Source organism: Leuciscus leuciscus, assembly GCF_965113295.1.
Source record: "Leuciscus leuciscus genome assembly, chromosome: 16".
Classification (NCBI taxonomy): Eukaryota; Metazoa; Chordata; class Actinopteri; order Cypriniformes; family Leuciscidae; genus Leuciscus; species Leuciscus leuciscus.
Window position 1 is genome coordinate 40501411 of NC_138740.1, and position 13703 is coordinate 40515113.

The 13703-nt window shown below is 34.4% G+C and overlaps 1 long non-coding RNA gene across 1 annotated transcript in view; it reads right to left on the reverse strand.

The window, feature by feature from the left end:
* LOC309477040 overlaps positions 1-13703 on the reverse strand; it is a 271762-nt gene that overhangs the window by 237551 nt on the left and 20508 nt on the right. Inside the window, exon 2 of the long non-coding RNA XR_014198491.1 lies at positions 4358-5659. This is a non-coding gene — a long non-coding RNA (uncharacterized lncRNA). The remainder of the gene's footprint in view (positions 1-4357; positions 5660-13703) is intronic.

The window sequence follows — 13703 nt, forward strand, 5'->3', positions numbered from 1 at the left end:
TTATTTTTTTCTCTCGCGCCTTTTACAAGTTCATCAAAAAACTGTGGTGAGAAAGAAAGAAAGAAAAAAAAAAGATTAGGTAGAAAGAAAGAAATGAGATATGAGATATAAAACATTTAATATGTTTAAGAGTATTTATGTAAATTGGAATTGTGAAGTCCATTAACCATCAGCTATGTGTGATCATCACAGTCTGTAACATGTTTTTTGTTGAGATGTGTATTTATGTTTTTGTTATAAATTAATGTCAATTTGAGTTCATTCAATTTAAAAACAATTGTAATATTCAGAAGCCGATATTTATAATGCATGCCCCCTGAGGTGTTTAAAGTTAGGGGTTCTGTAGAAAACGTGATGTGTCACATGACCCGGTTCAGTTTGGAGCGGGTGACGGGTCAGGAAGAGTTCATTATTCTGTTCACTGTCAGATAAATTCTGTCCACAGTTTCTTGACTTCTCTCAACATTAAACCATGATTTGTTATCAGAGTCATTCCACGAAACCGGTACGATTTGGACTGACACATTTTTGGATTTTTATTTATATGTATTACTTACTAACTTACAGAAAAACATATTTTCTCACCTCAGGCATCAAATCCCTAGCCTGACTACATTAGACTTCCTACTTCCGCTCAATTTCATTTCGCTTCTGTACTCAGTCTGAGACAGCGTAATAGCTTTCCATTTTCCTCCGGTCTGAAAACAGCCGGCCAATCAACGAACAGAGCCGTGACGTAGATGCTGATTGTACCGTGGAATGCGTAGATTTACTTCACATAATCTGCAAAAGTCGTTCACAGCCATGTTCACTCCGGTGTTTCGCTCGATGGTTTTGTTTTCGCATCATACGTGTGTTTACAGTGGAAGTTAGATGCGGCTGGGCCAGCGCATAACACACGTCATAACCAAACGTTATGTGATTGGCTTACGGGTAACCAATGATTTTAAACTTCAGACAAGCGCCAGCCCACGAGAAAGAAAGCGCTTTTCAATTATGATATGCCAGACTCTGTCTACGAAGCAAAGCGAAGTAGCAGAGTTTGGTATTACCACTTACCAGGCTATCAAATCCCTATGATTATTGGTAATTATTTTAAGATATGGGCACTATTAGTCTTCAACCCTGTTATGGACACTATGGGAGCTCTCTGAATATGATTATAAAATATATTTGTAATGAAATCAACATTTTCCTATTAATCAGATGTCCCTCACACTAATTCAGTAATTGTAAATGTAAAATTTACATACATTTTACACTTATGCTATACTAAAGCCTGAAATGTACACTTTTTGTGACAACAACCACATCATTTTTGATCAAAGATGTGGCTTAACTTCAGAATTTGAACTAAAATCAGTATTCTTATGATTGCTCTGAACATTTCAGACTAAGTTCAATAAACATTAAATTACTTATTCATAAACTTAAAAAAAATAATTAATAAAAATGTAGGTGTGATGGGGTTGAGACTAGGATAACAGGGTTGAGGATGGTAACGGGGTTGAAGAGACAAATACAGCTTAAAGGAGAACTCCGGTCAATTTTAACATTGAGCTCATTTTTTTGTACATTTGGAGTGCTGTCAGTACAGAGAACAACAACATAAATCGGTGTTGCCTACACCATGTTATCCTCTTTTTAAAATTTGCACCCTGTTGACTTCAATGGGGCAATATTTAAACCTGCTTTTAGCCTCTTAACATCCTTGATGTGTCATTTCAAGTGCACAGGTCATGTGAGTGATTCCTTCGGAGTGAACACGTGTGACTCTGACTGCAGTAAATGTGAAAGATATGTATAAAAATGCTGTTTATTCAGCCAGCGCACATACCTGTATTTACATCCTGTTTTCGGTCGAAGTCCATAGTAATCGATTGTCGAGTTCACGCGCGTGATCATACGTACTAAACCTATGCACGTGAACTCGACAATCAATTACTATGGACTTCGACCGAAAACAGGTTTTTAGCAAAAAACACAATTTACCACTTTATTTAAGAAAATCCTGACCTGCAATCCAGTAGGGTGAGCACTACGACGCATGCGAATTGTGTTGACTCAAGACCGGGTGTTGTTCCGTGAATGTGCTTTAGATAATATTATTTTGTAAATATAGAGGTAAATTATTATTATTTATTTTTTTTGGCAAAACAAAGCTTACATCGCTTCATAAAATTGAGGTTAAACCACTGGAGTCACTTGGATTAGTTTAATGTTGTCTTTACTACCTTTCTGGGGCTTGAATGTATTAGTTGCGTAGACTACCAATGGAGGAACAGAAAGCTCTTGGAGTTCATCAAAAATATCTTCATTTGTGTTCCGAAGATAAACGATGGTCTTACAGGTTTGGAATGACATGAGGGTGAGTAATTAATGACAGAATTTTTTTTTTTTTGCTGAACTATACCTTTAAGGAATCCTGGAAACACCTTAAATCAACCACAGCATGCATTCGGTCCATTCTCTGGAATAACTGAAATGCAGATAAGAAAACAAGTTTCACAAAAAGAAAAAACTTTCTGCATTTTTACATTTTCCACAAAAAAAAAGAAAAGTAGTTTTAAATTATTCACTTAAAGCTCCACATAAAATACCCAGAAAAGTAAAAAGTTAAACTAATCCATTTGAATTGAGAAGTTTAGTAAAAAAAATGTCACAAAGACACTCACTTTATATAATAAACAGATTAAATTTAGGATTTTATTCACATTTAAACATTGAACAAACAGAAGCTCAACCGCACTTGCTTTGACAAGCGAGAACAAACCTCAATGGTTCTTGCGGAAGCTCAAACGTGCTGCAAAACACACGAGAATGAACATCATCGGTTTTCGCACGTCAAGCAAACATGCTTGAGCTTCCATTTACTGCAACTGATGTGTGGATTGATGAATATTTATATGTGAATAAAAGCCTAAATTAAATCTGAAATACATTGCCATTTTACACATTGCATTGCCATTTTGCATGTTACATTTCATATTGACATTTGGTACCTGTATGCTAACATACTTTGTGAATGTCAGAGTTTTAGGTGAATATACTTTCAGTTAAGTGACAGAAATGTTCATTTGAAGTGCAGTTACTGTGCTTTATCAAGATTGACATCACTCTGTCATTTTGGCAAACATTTTGTCTTAGAAATTCTTAGAAATATAAATTCAACGTCATCAGAAAAAAGAATATCATAAGATTAAGAAACTCAAATAACACATTGTACTGATACTTGCCTCACAGCTGAGGATGCAGGAAAACTTTCAGATGTGTGATGATCAGTGAGACCAGCACTGACAGTTTACCCCATCATCTTCATGATCTAAAAATCAAAGACACATTTGCTGAGTTTCAACAAAGGTCTATGATAAAATGGATGTATATGACTTGTATATGACTTAGGACTAGGGTTGGGTATTGGTTTGGTTTTATCCGATACCAGTACCTACTCGGTATTTTTCAAACGGTTCCGGTGCTTAAACGGTTCTTAAACCGGTACTTAAGAAAACGAAACCGCACACACTTTATCAAAAAAAAAATAATACCTGTGTGTGTTTTCTGAAAAAGATTTTCTGATTTCTGATCAAATAAAAAATTGTGCTGATGTAGCCGAAAACACTTAAGTTAAGATCAAAATTTTGTCTTCTCACATATATATATATATATATATATATATATATATATATATATATATATATATATATATATATATATATATATATATATATATATTATATATTATATTACATATTATATATTATAGACTTTTACAAAACAGAGCAATATCTGACACTGAGCAGAAATATTTAACACACATATAGCCTCATATAAATATACTTGATATACTTCATACTTGATATGCAAGATTTGCAGTTGGCATTAAAATACTAGACTTACCCGAAGAGGAACACTGCAGCTGAACTTGAACTTTAGTCAAGAGTGTCAGAGGTTTTGGGTTCTAATCCGCATTCGTAGGTGGTTGTATATCAAGCAGGGACACTTTGTGTGCATTATATGTTGTGATTTCACCAGAACGAATCCGTCTAGGGCCTAAATCGAACTTCATTCACGCACACATAAAACGCTTGCATACACATATACTAAGTAGTCACACATACATGTATAGGCTACTGCTGAATGCTCCAACTATATGAAATGCACAACGTCACATCTAAAGTCGCTCACGCACACACACACACACACACGCAAACTCTACACACACGAGACGCGCGGAACTCTCCGCGCACATACTCATCTGAGACGCGAGCACACACACACACAAACTCTCCGCGTATGGCGCTTGCTTTGTGTCATTTCTTTCCTAGTCTATGGCGGGTACTCCGTGCCAAAATCAAACATCCGAACGACCGACCGACCGATCGAACGTCTATCCGAACGTCTTTTACTTTCAAACGGGTGACCCACGTGACGACCTGACGTGACGTCAGCGTCTTCGAATTTGTAGCTTTTTAACCATACAAGTATACAAGCTGATGTGTAAAGGCTATAAATGGACATGATAGGCACTAAATATGCCTACAGATGTTATACCTAAAATAATACTCAACCATTTCCTGCACTTCCCTGAATAAGCCTATTGTAAGTGATGAACTGACCAAGTTGCCACCTGTAGGCTATATCATGACTTTCTGTGTATTTCATGACTCTAATGTTTCAAACACCAGACTCACGTATTGTAACTGTATAGACTACAGTGGTGTGCTTTTAATTAATGTTGTTGTATTTTTCCTTTTTTATTTTTTTTATTTGTCAAACTGATTGTTTTACAAGTAAGAGTTAAAAGTTATAAGATAAAGGGTTTTTAATTTCAAAGTCTTCAATGCCATGGACCATGTTGTCATTAGTTGGCCATTGACTTTTCATGGTAATAACACATTGAGAAAGACACAGTTAAGATTATCCAATATAATCTATTGCCTAGGCTACTTTGTTCATTTTTACCATGATTTCATCTTCATTCTGAAATTTACTTTGCTGACTCTTGGGCTACAAGACAGTGAGTTCCTCTAACATAAGATGTTGATGTTTTTTTTTTTTTACTCTGATGAACTCTGATATATAAATTCTGTCATAGAGAGAGGTCATGTAAACAGTAAACACTGTTTCTAACATGCATTTTCACTGTCTCTTGTGTTCTCATTTTGTAAACATATTATTAAATAAAGTGCTAAAGGGGCATAAAGGGGCGTTTTCTTATGTAGTAAATGCATCTTGATTTAAGAATGTTTAGATATTTTGAATGGATAAAAGGCTAAGTAAGAAAATCAGCAGATGGGATACTGATTGCAGTTTTTGCTGCATTTGAATACGCTACAGCGTATTTCTATTCAATAAGATCTATTCCCGATTTAATGGGAGATGGAGAAAAATGATGTGGAATATCGTGCTTTTCCAAAATAACCGTTTAAGCATGTCAGGTTTGTCAATAATATTTAGCCTTAATTTAACTTTATTTAACTTTAATAATACTACACCATACATAACTTTCTAAATCACTTTCTAAATCAGTCATTGATTGCAGTAATCAAATGTGGACTAGTTAGAGGATACAATCGAAGAATAAGAAGTTAAACTAAGGTATAAAAAAACGTGTTACAACGTGTCTTCACACGTAAACAACACGTTGGGAAGGGACATTCTAAAACGCTTAACGTGAAAAACGCTTAACGTGGCTTGCTGTACTAAGACAGTGATATTAAAGGACCAAACTCAGTACACATCATATTTATAAACCATAGTATGTATAAAAAATCAGATGAGCCCAGAATATGAACGCAACGCGTTTAATTACACGTTAAGTGTTTTCCTCCCATAGAAAACGTTATAAGAAAAGGCTTAATAATTTCCCAAGCCACATTTTGCCCTCTGAAATTCAAATAAAAAGTATGACTGCATGTAGTACAGTGAGAGCACCATTGCGTCCACTGGAAGTTCTCGCCATTCATTTTGGGATTTGATCATTTTGTTGATGCTCTCACTTATATTGTTTGTTGGTGTTTTGTCTGTAAATGCACAGAATTGTTTGGTGTAGTATGCAGCCATGTTTTCACAAATGTCTGCTTTCAGGTGATGGTCAAAGTAGCAGAGGAATCCTTCTGACCATACTTTTGCGAAGGCATCATAGCGGGCATCAAACTCATTTGGACAGGAGGAATCAATGAGCTGCTCAACGTGGTCTTTTAGGACCTTCACATCATCCCTTTTCCCCCCATGTGTCTTAACCCAATATTCCACATCTCGTAAGATGTGGTTGCGGCAGAACACTACACTTAGATTGGTAAAGTTTTTTTTCAAAGCACCAACAATTCCTTTCTCCCTGTCAACTGTCACTGGTATTTTTTTGAGTCCATTCCCAGCTTTCCAAAAATCTCAGTCAGAAATTTCTCATGGTGTTGCATGAATTTACGTTCATGTAACATGAAACCAACTGGATACACTGGGTCATTGACCAGTGCAGTGTTTCTCATAGCCAGCACAGACACATAAAAATCCCCCATTTGAAATGTTGTGTCATAACTTATCATTTGTGGGTACTCAAACCTCACTGATTCATCTAAGTTTTCACATGACAAATCAACAATGTCTGTCATGCCGACATAAACAATTAGGTCCGGGAATGTGGTAATGTGCCATATGAAACCAGGTAGTTGGTATGCCAATTCATGCAAACTAAACAGTTCATCTCGTGAGATTCGTTGGTTGCATCGTTGTGCATATACTGTGTTCTGGACTTGTTTAAGGTTTCGTGGGGTGTTTACTGCCATGTGCTCCAGATTAACACTGCATGTTTTAGCAAGGACTGTTTTGTAGATGTTTGAAGGGGCTTGACCGTGGTCATTTAAAAGTATGTCTGAGAAAACTTCTTTTTTGGAAGGAATAAACACTCTGTCCGTTTTGGCATTTCCATGCTTTCGTGGTACATATACTGTCTCATTTCCCAGGTAATGAATCAAATAGTAATTTGTTGCCAAATTTATGTCATCATTAACCAGAGAGTAAATGCACTTCCTGAATTCTGAGGAGGTGCCTTTTTCACATTCACCAGCTCTAATGTGATAGTAGCGTTTCAAAACTCTTCCCCCATACTTTCTAATGTTGTGATAATTTGAACCTTTCTGCTTCCACATCATTTGATCAAATCTAAAGTCCATTTTAGATTTATCTGACTGTGAACTTTTGTAAAGGAACACATCACCACCCTTTGGATGTAGTGGAGGTTCGCTGGAAATGAATTCCTTGTATTTTTCAACGTCATCTAGAATTGCTTCTGCTTCTTTAAGTGAAAACTCTGACTGTTTTTGCATTAAAGTCATTTTTTATATTCACCTGTGTCCATGTGAATATACAACAAAGGGGGAAAAAAGCAAAACAATGTAATAAAACAAAATATAATATAGTATATAATATATATAATATATAATATAATATATGTATATTAAGAATACCCTGGTAATTTGACACCAGTGAAAATGAGTTGTAGCCTTTAAAAAGGCTTTTTATAAAGAAAATTTGAGTCCAAAAATAATGTAATAAAACAAATTATAATATAGTATCTAATATAATATAATATAATATAGTATATAATATAATATATGTATATTAAGAATACCCTGGTAATTAATATGACACCAGTGAAAATGAATTGTAGCCTTTAAAAAGGCTTTTTATAAAGAAAATTCGAGTCCAAAAAACAATGTAATAAAACAAAATATAATATATATAATATAATATAGTATATAATATAATATAGTGTACAATATAATATAGTATACAATATAATATAGTATATATAATATATAATATAATATGTGTATATTAAGAATACCCTGTAATATATGACACCAGTGAAAATGAGTTGTAGCCTTTAAAAAGGCTTTTTATAAAGAAAATTCGAGTCTAAAAAAATTTAATAAAACAAAATATAATATATTATAGTATACAATATAATATAGTATACAATATAATATAGTATACAATATAATATAGTATACAATATAATAAAGTATACAATATAATAAAGTATACAATATAATATAGTATATAATATATATAATAGAATATAATAGAATATAAGTATATTAAGAATACCCTGTAATATATGACACCAGTGATAATGAGTTGTAGCCTTTAAAAAGGCTTTTAGATTAAATAAATTCAGATTCCAAAAATCTGAATCCAACTGAATAACGGCAAGACATACAGCGACACTAGCAAGGTGACTGCAGAAATGACAGTTTGTGCCACTTGACAGTGTCTTATATACCTACAGATGACAGTTGCATGCATTTCAAAAGATTACATTGTGTGGTGATTGGACGAATCAAAAACAAAGATTTGTGATTGGTTGGAGGCAACCATGTGCTCTAAAAAGGGGCGTGGGGAAAAGTTTTTTTTTTTTACTCCACAGCGTTTTCTTATAATGGTTTTCTATGGGAGGAAAATGCTTAATGTGTAATTAAACGCGTTGCGTTCATATTCTGGGCTCATCTGATTTTTTATACATAGTATAGTGATGTGTGCTGATTTTGGTCATGTAATATCACTGTATTAGTACGGTTTTCTATGGGAGGAAAACGCTTAACGTGTAATTAAACGCGTTGCGTTCATATTCTGGGCTCATCTGATTTTTTATACATACTATGGTTTATAAATATGATGTGTACTGAGTTTGGTCATGTAATATCACTGTATTAGTACAGTAAGCCACGTTAAGCCTTTTCTTATAACGGTTTTCTATGGGAGGAAAACGCTTAACGTGTAATTAAATGCGTTGCGTTCATATTCTGGGCTCATCTGATTTTTTATACATAGTATGGTTTATAAATATGACGTGTGCTGATTTTGGTCTTTTAATATCACTGTATTAGTACAGTAAGCCACGTTAAGCCTTTTCTTATAACGGTTTTATATGGGAGGAAAACGCTTAACGTGTAATTAAACGCGTTGCGTTCATATTCTGGGCTCATCTGATTTTTTATACATAGTATGGTTTATAAATATGATGTGTACTGAGTTTGGTCATGTAATATCACTGTATTAGTACAGTAAGCCACGTTAAGTCTTTTCTTATAATGGTTATGGGAGGAAAACGCTTAACGTGTAATTAAACGCGTTGCGTTCATATTCTGGGCTCATCTGATTTTTTTTACATAGTATGGTTTATAAATATGACGTGTGCTGATTTTGGTCTTTTAATATCACTGTATTAGTACAGTAAGCCACGTTAAGCCTTTTCTTATAACAGTTTTCTATGGGAGGAAAACACTTAATGTGTAATTAAACGCGTTGCGTTCATATTCTGGGCTCATCTGATTTTTTATACATACTATGGTTTATAAATATGACGTGTACTGAGTTTGGTCATGTAATATCACTGTATTAGTACAGTAAGCCACGTTAAGCCTTTTCTTATAACGGTTTTATATGGGAGGAAAACGCTTAACGTGTAATTAAACGCGTTGCGTTCATATTCTGGGCTCATCTGATTTTTTATACATACTATGGTTTATAAATATGACGTGTGCTGAGTTTGGTCTTTTAATATCACTGTATTAGTACAGTAAGCCACGTTAAGCCTTTTCCTATAACGGTTTTATATGGGAGGAAAACGCTTAACGTGTAATTAAACGCGTTGCGTTCATATTCTGGGCTCATCTGATTTTTTATACATAGTATGGTTTATAAATATGACGTGTACTGAGTTTGGTCATGTAATATCACTGTATTAGTACAGTAAGCCACGTTAAGCCTTTTCTTATAACGGTTTTATATGGGAGGAAAACGCTTAACGTGTAATTAAACGCGTTGCGTTCATATTCTGGGCTCATCTGATTTTTTATACATACTATGGTTTATAAATATGACGTGTGCTGAGTTTGGTCTTTTAATATCACTGTATTAGTACAGTAAGCCACGTTAAGCCTTTTCTTATAACGGTTTTATATGGGAGGAAAACGCTTAACGTGTAATTAAACGCGTTGCGTTCATATTCTGGGCTCATCTGATTTTTTATACATAGTATGGTTTATAAATATGATGTGTACTGAGTTTGGTCATGTAATATCACTGTATTAGTACAGTAAGCCACGTTAAGCCTTTTCTTATAACGGTTTTATATGGGAGGAAAACGCTTAACGTGTAATTAAACGCGTTGCGTTCATATTCTGGGCTCATCTGATTTTTTATACATACTATGGTTTATAAATATGACGTGTGCTGAGTTTGGTCTTTTAATATCACTGTATTAGTACAGTAAGCCACGTTAAGCCTTTTCTTATAACGGTTATGGGAGGAAAACGCTTAACGTGTAATTAAACGCGTTGCGTTCATATTCTGGGCTCATCTGATTTTTTATACATAGTATGGTTTATAAATATGATGTGTACTGAGTTTGGTCATGTAATATCACTGTATTAGTACAGTAAGCCACGTTAAGCCTTTTCTTATAACGGTTTTCTATGGGAGGAAAACGCTTAATGTGTAATTAAACGCGTTGCGTTCATATTCTGGGCTCATCTGATTTTTTATACATAGTATGGTTTATAAATATGACGTGTGCTGAGTTTGGTCATGTAATATCACTGTATTAGTACAGTAAGCCACGTTAAGCCTTTTCTTATAACGGTTTTATATGGGAGGAAAACACTTAACGTGTAATTAAACGCGTTGCGTTCATATTCTGGGCTCATCTGATTTTTTATACATACTATGGTTTATAAATATGATGTGTGCTGAGTTTGGTCATGTAATATCACTGTATTAGTACAGTAAGCCACGTTAAGCCTTTTCTTATAACGGTTTTATATGGGAGGAAAACGCTTAACGTGTAATTAAACGCGTTGCGTTCATATTCTGGGCTCATCTGATTTTTTATACATAGTATGGTTTATAAATATGACGTGTGCTGAGTTTGGTCTTTTAATATCACTGTATTAGTACAGTAAGCCACGTTAAGCCTTTTCTTATAACGGTTTTATATGGGAGGAAAACGCTTAACGTGTAATTAAACGCGTTGCGTTCATATTCTGGGCTCATCTGATTTTTTATACATAGTATGGTTTATAAATATGACGTGTGCTGATTTTGGTCGTGTAATATCACTGTATTAGTACAGTAAGCCACGTTAAGCCTTTTCTTATAACGGTTTTCTATGGGAGGAAAACACTTAACGTGTAATTAAATGCGTTGCGTTCATATTCTGGGCTCATCTGATTTTTTATACATACTATGGTTTATAAATATGACGTGTGCTGATTTTGGTCATGTAATATCACTGTATTAGTACAGTAAGCCACGTTAAGCCTTTTCTTATAACGGTTATGGGAGGAAAACGCTTAACGTGTAATTAAACGCGTTGCGTTCATATTCTGGGCTCATCTGATTTTTTATACATAGTATGGTTTATAAATATGATGTGTACTGAGTTTGGTCATGTAATATCACTGTATTAGTACAGTAAGCCACGTTAAGCCTTTTCTTATAACGGTTTTATATGGGAGGAAAACACTTAATGTGTAATTAAACGCGTTGCGTTCATATTCTGGGCTCATCTGATTTTTTATACATAGTATGGTTTATAAATATGACGTGTGCTGAGTTTGGTCTTTTAATATCACTGTATTAGTACAGTAAGCCACGTTAAGCCTTTTCTTATAACGGTTTTATATGGGAGGAAAACGCTTAACGTGTAATTAAACGCGTTGCGTTCATATTCTGGGCTCATCTGATTTTTTATACATAGTATGGTTTATAAATATGATGTGTACTGAGTTTGGTCATGTAATATCACTGTATTAGTACAGTAAGCCACGTTAAGCCTTTTCTTATAACGGTTTTATATGGGAGGAAAACGCTTAACGTGTAATTAAACGCGTTGCGTTCATATTCTGGGCTCATCTGATTTTTTATACATACTATGGTTTATAAATATGACGTGTGCTGAGTTTGGTCTTTTAATATCACTGTATTAGTACAGTAAGCCACGTTAAGCCTTTTCTTATAACGGTTATGGGAGGAAAACGCTTAACGTGTAATTAAACGCGTTGCGTTCATATTCTGGGCTCATCTGATTTTTTATACATAGTATGGTTTATAAATATGATGTGTACTGAGTTTGGTCATGTAATATCACTGTATTAGTACAGTAAGCCACGTTAAGCCTTTTCTTATAACGGTTTTCTATGGGAGGAAAACGCTTAATGTGTAATTAAACGCGTTGCGTTCATATTCTGGGCTCATCTGATTTTTTATACATAGTATGGTTTATAAATATGACGTGTGCTGAGTTTGGTCATGTAATATCACTGTATTAGTACAGTAAGCCACGTTAAGCCTTTTCTTATAACGGTTTTATATGGGAGGAAAACACTTAACGTGTAATTAAACGCGTTGCGTTCATATTCTGGGCTCATCTGATTTTTTATACATACTATGGTTTATAAATATGATGTGTGCTGAGTTTGGTCATGTAATATCACTGTATTAGTACAGTAAGCCACGTTAAGCCTTTTCTTATAACGGTTTTATATGGGAGGAAAACGCTTAACGTGTAATTAAACGCGTTGCGTTCATATTCTGGGCTCATCTGATTTTTTATACATAGTATGGTTTATAAATATGACGTGTGCTGAGTTTGGTCTTTTAATATCACTGTATTAGTACAGTAAGCCACGTTAAGCCTTTTCTTATAACGGTTTTATATGGGAGGAAAACGCTTAACGTGTAATTAAACGCGTTGCGTTCATATTCTGGGCTCATCTGATTTTTTATACATAGTATGGTTTATAAATATGACGTGTGCTGATTTTGGTCGTGTAATATCACTGTATTAGTACAGTAAGCCACGTTAAGCCTTTTCTTATAACGGTTTTCTATGGGAGGAAAACACTTAACGTGTAATTAAATGCGTTGCGTTCATATTCTGGGCTCATCTGATTTTTTATACATACTATGGTTTATAAATATGACGTGTGCTGATTTTGGTCATGTAATATCACTGTATTAGTACAGTAAGCCACGTTAAGCCTTTTCTTATAACGGTTATGGGAGGAAAACGCTTAACGTGTAATTAAACGCGTTGCGTTCATATTCTGGGCTCATCTGATTTTTTATACATAGTATGGTTTATAAATATGATGTGTACTGAGTTTGGTCATGTAATATCACTGTATTAGTACAGTAAGCCACGTTAAGCCTTTTCTTATAACGGTTTTATATGGGAGGAAAACACTTAATGTGTAATTAAACGCGTTGCGTTCATATTCTGGGCTCATCTGATTTTTTATACATAGTATGGTTTATAAATATGACGTGTGCTGAGTTTGGTCTTTTAATATCACTGTATTAGTACAGTAAGCCACGTTAAGCCTTTTCTTATAACGGTTTTATATGGGAGGAAAACACTTAACGTGTAATTAAACGCGTTGCGTTCATATTCTGGGCTCATCTGATTTTTATACATAGTATGGTTTATAAATATGATGTGTACTGAGTTTGGTCATGTAATATCACTGTATTAGTACAGTAAGCCACGTTAAGCCTTTTCTTATAACGGTTTTCTATGGGAGAAAAACACTTAATGTGTAATTAAACGCGTTGCGTTCATATTCTGGGCTCATCTGATTTTTTATACATACTATGGTTTATAAATATGACGTGTGCTGAGTTTGGTCTTTTAATATCAC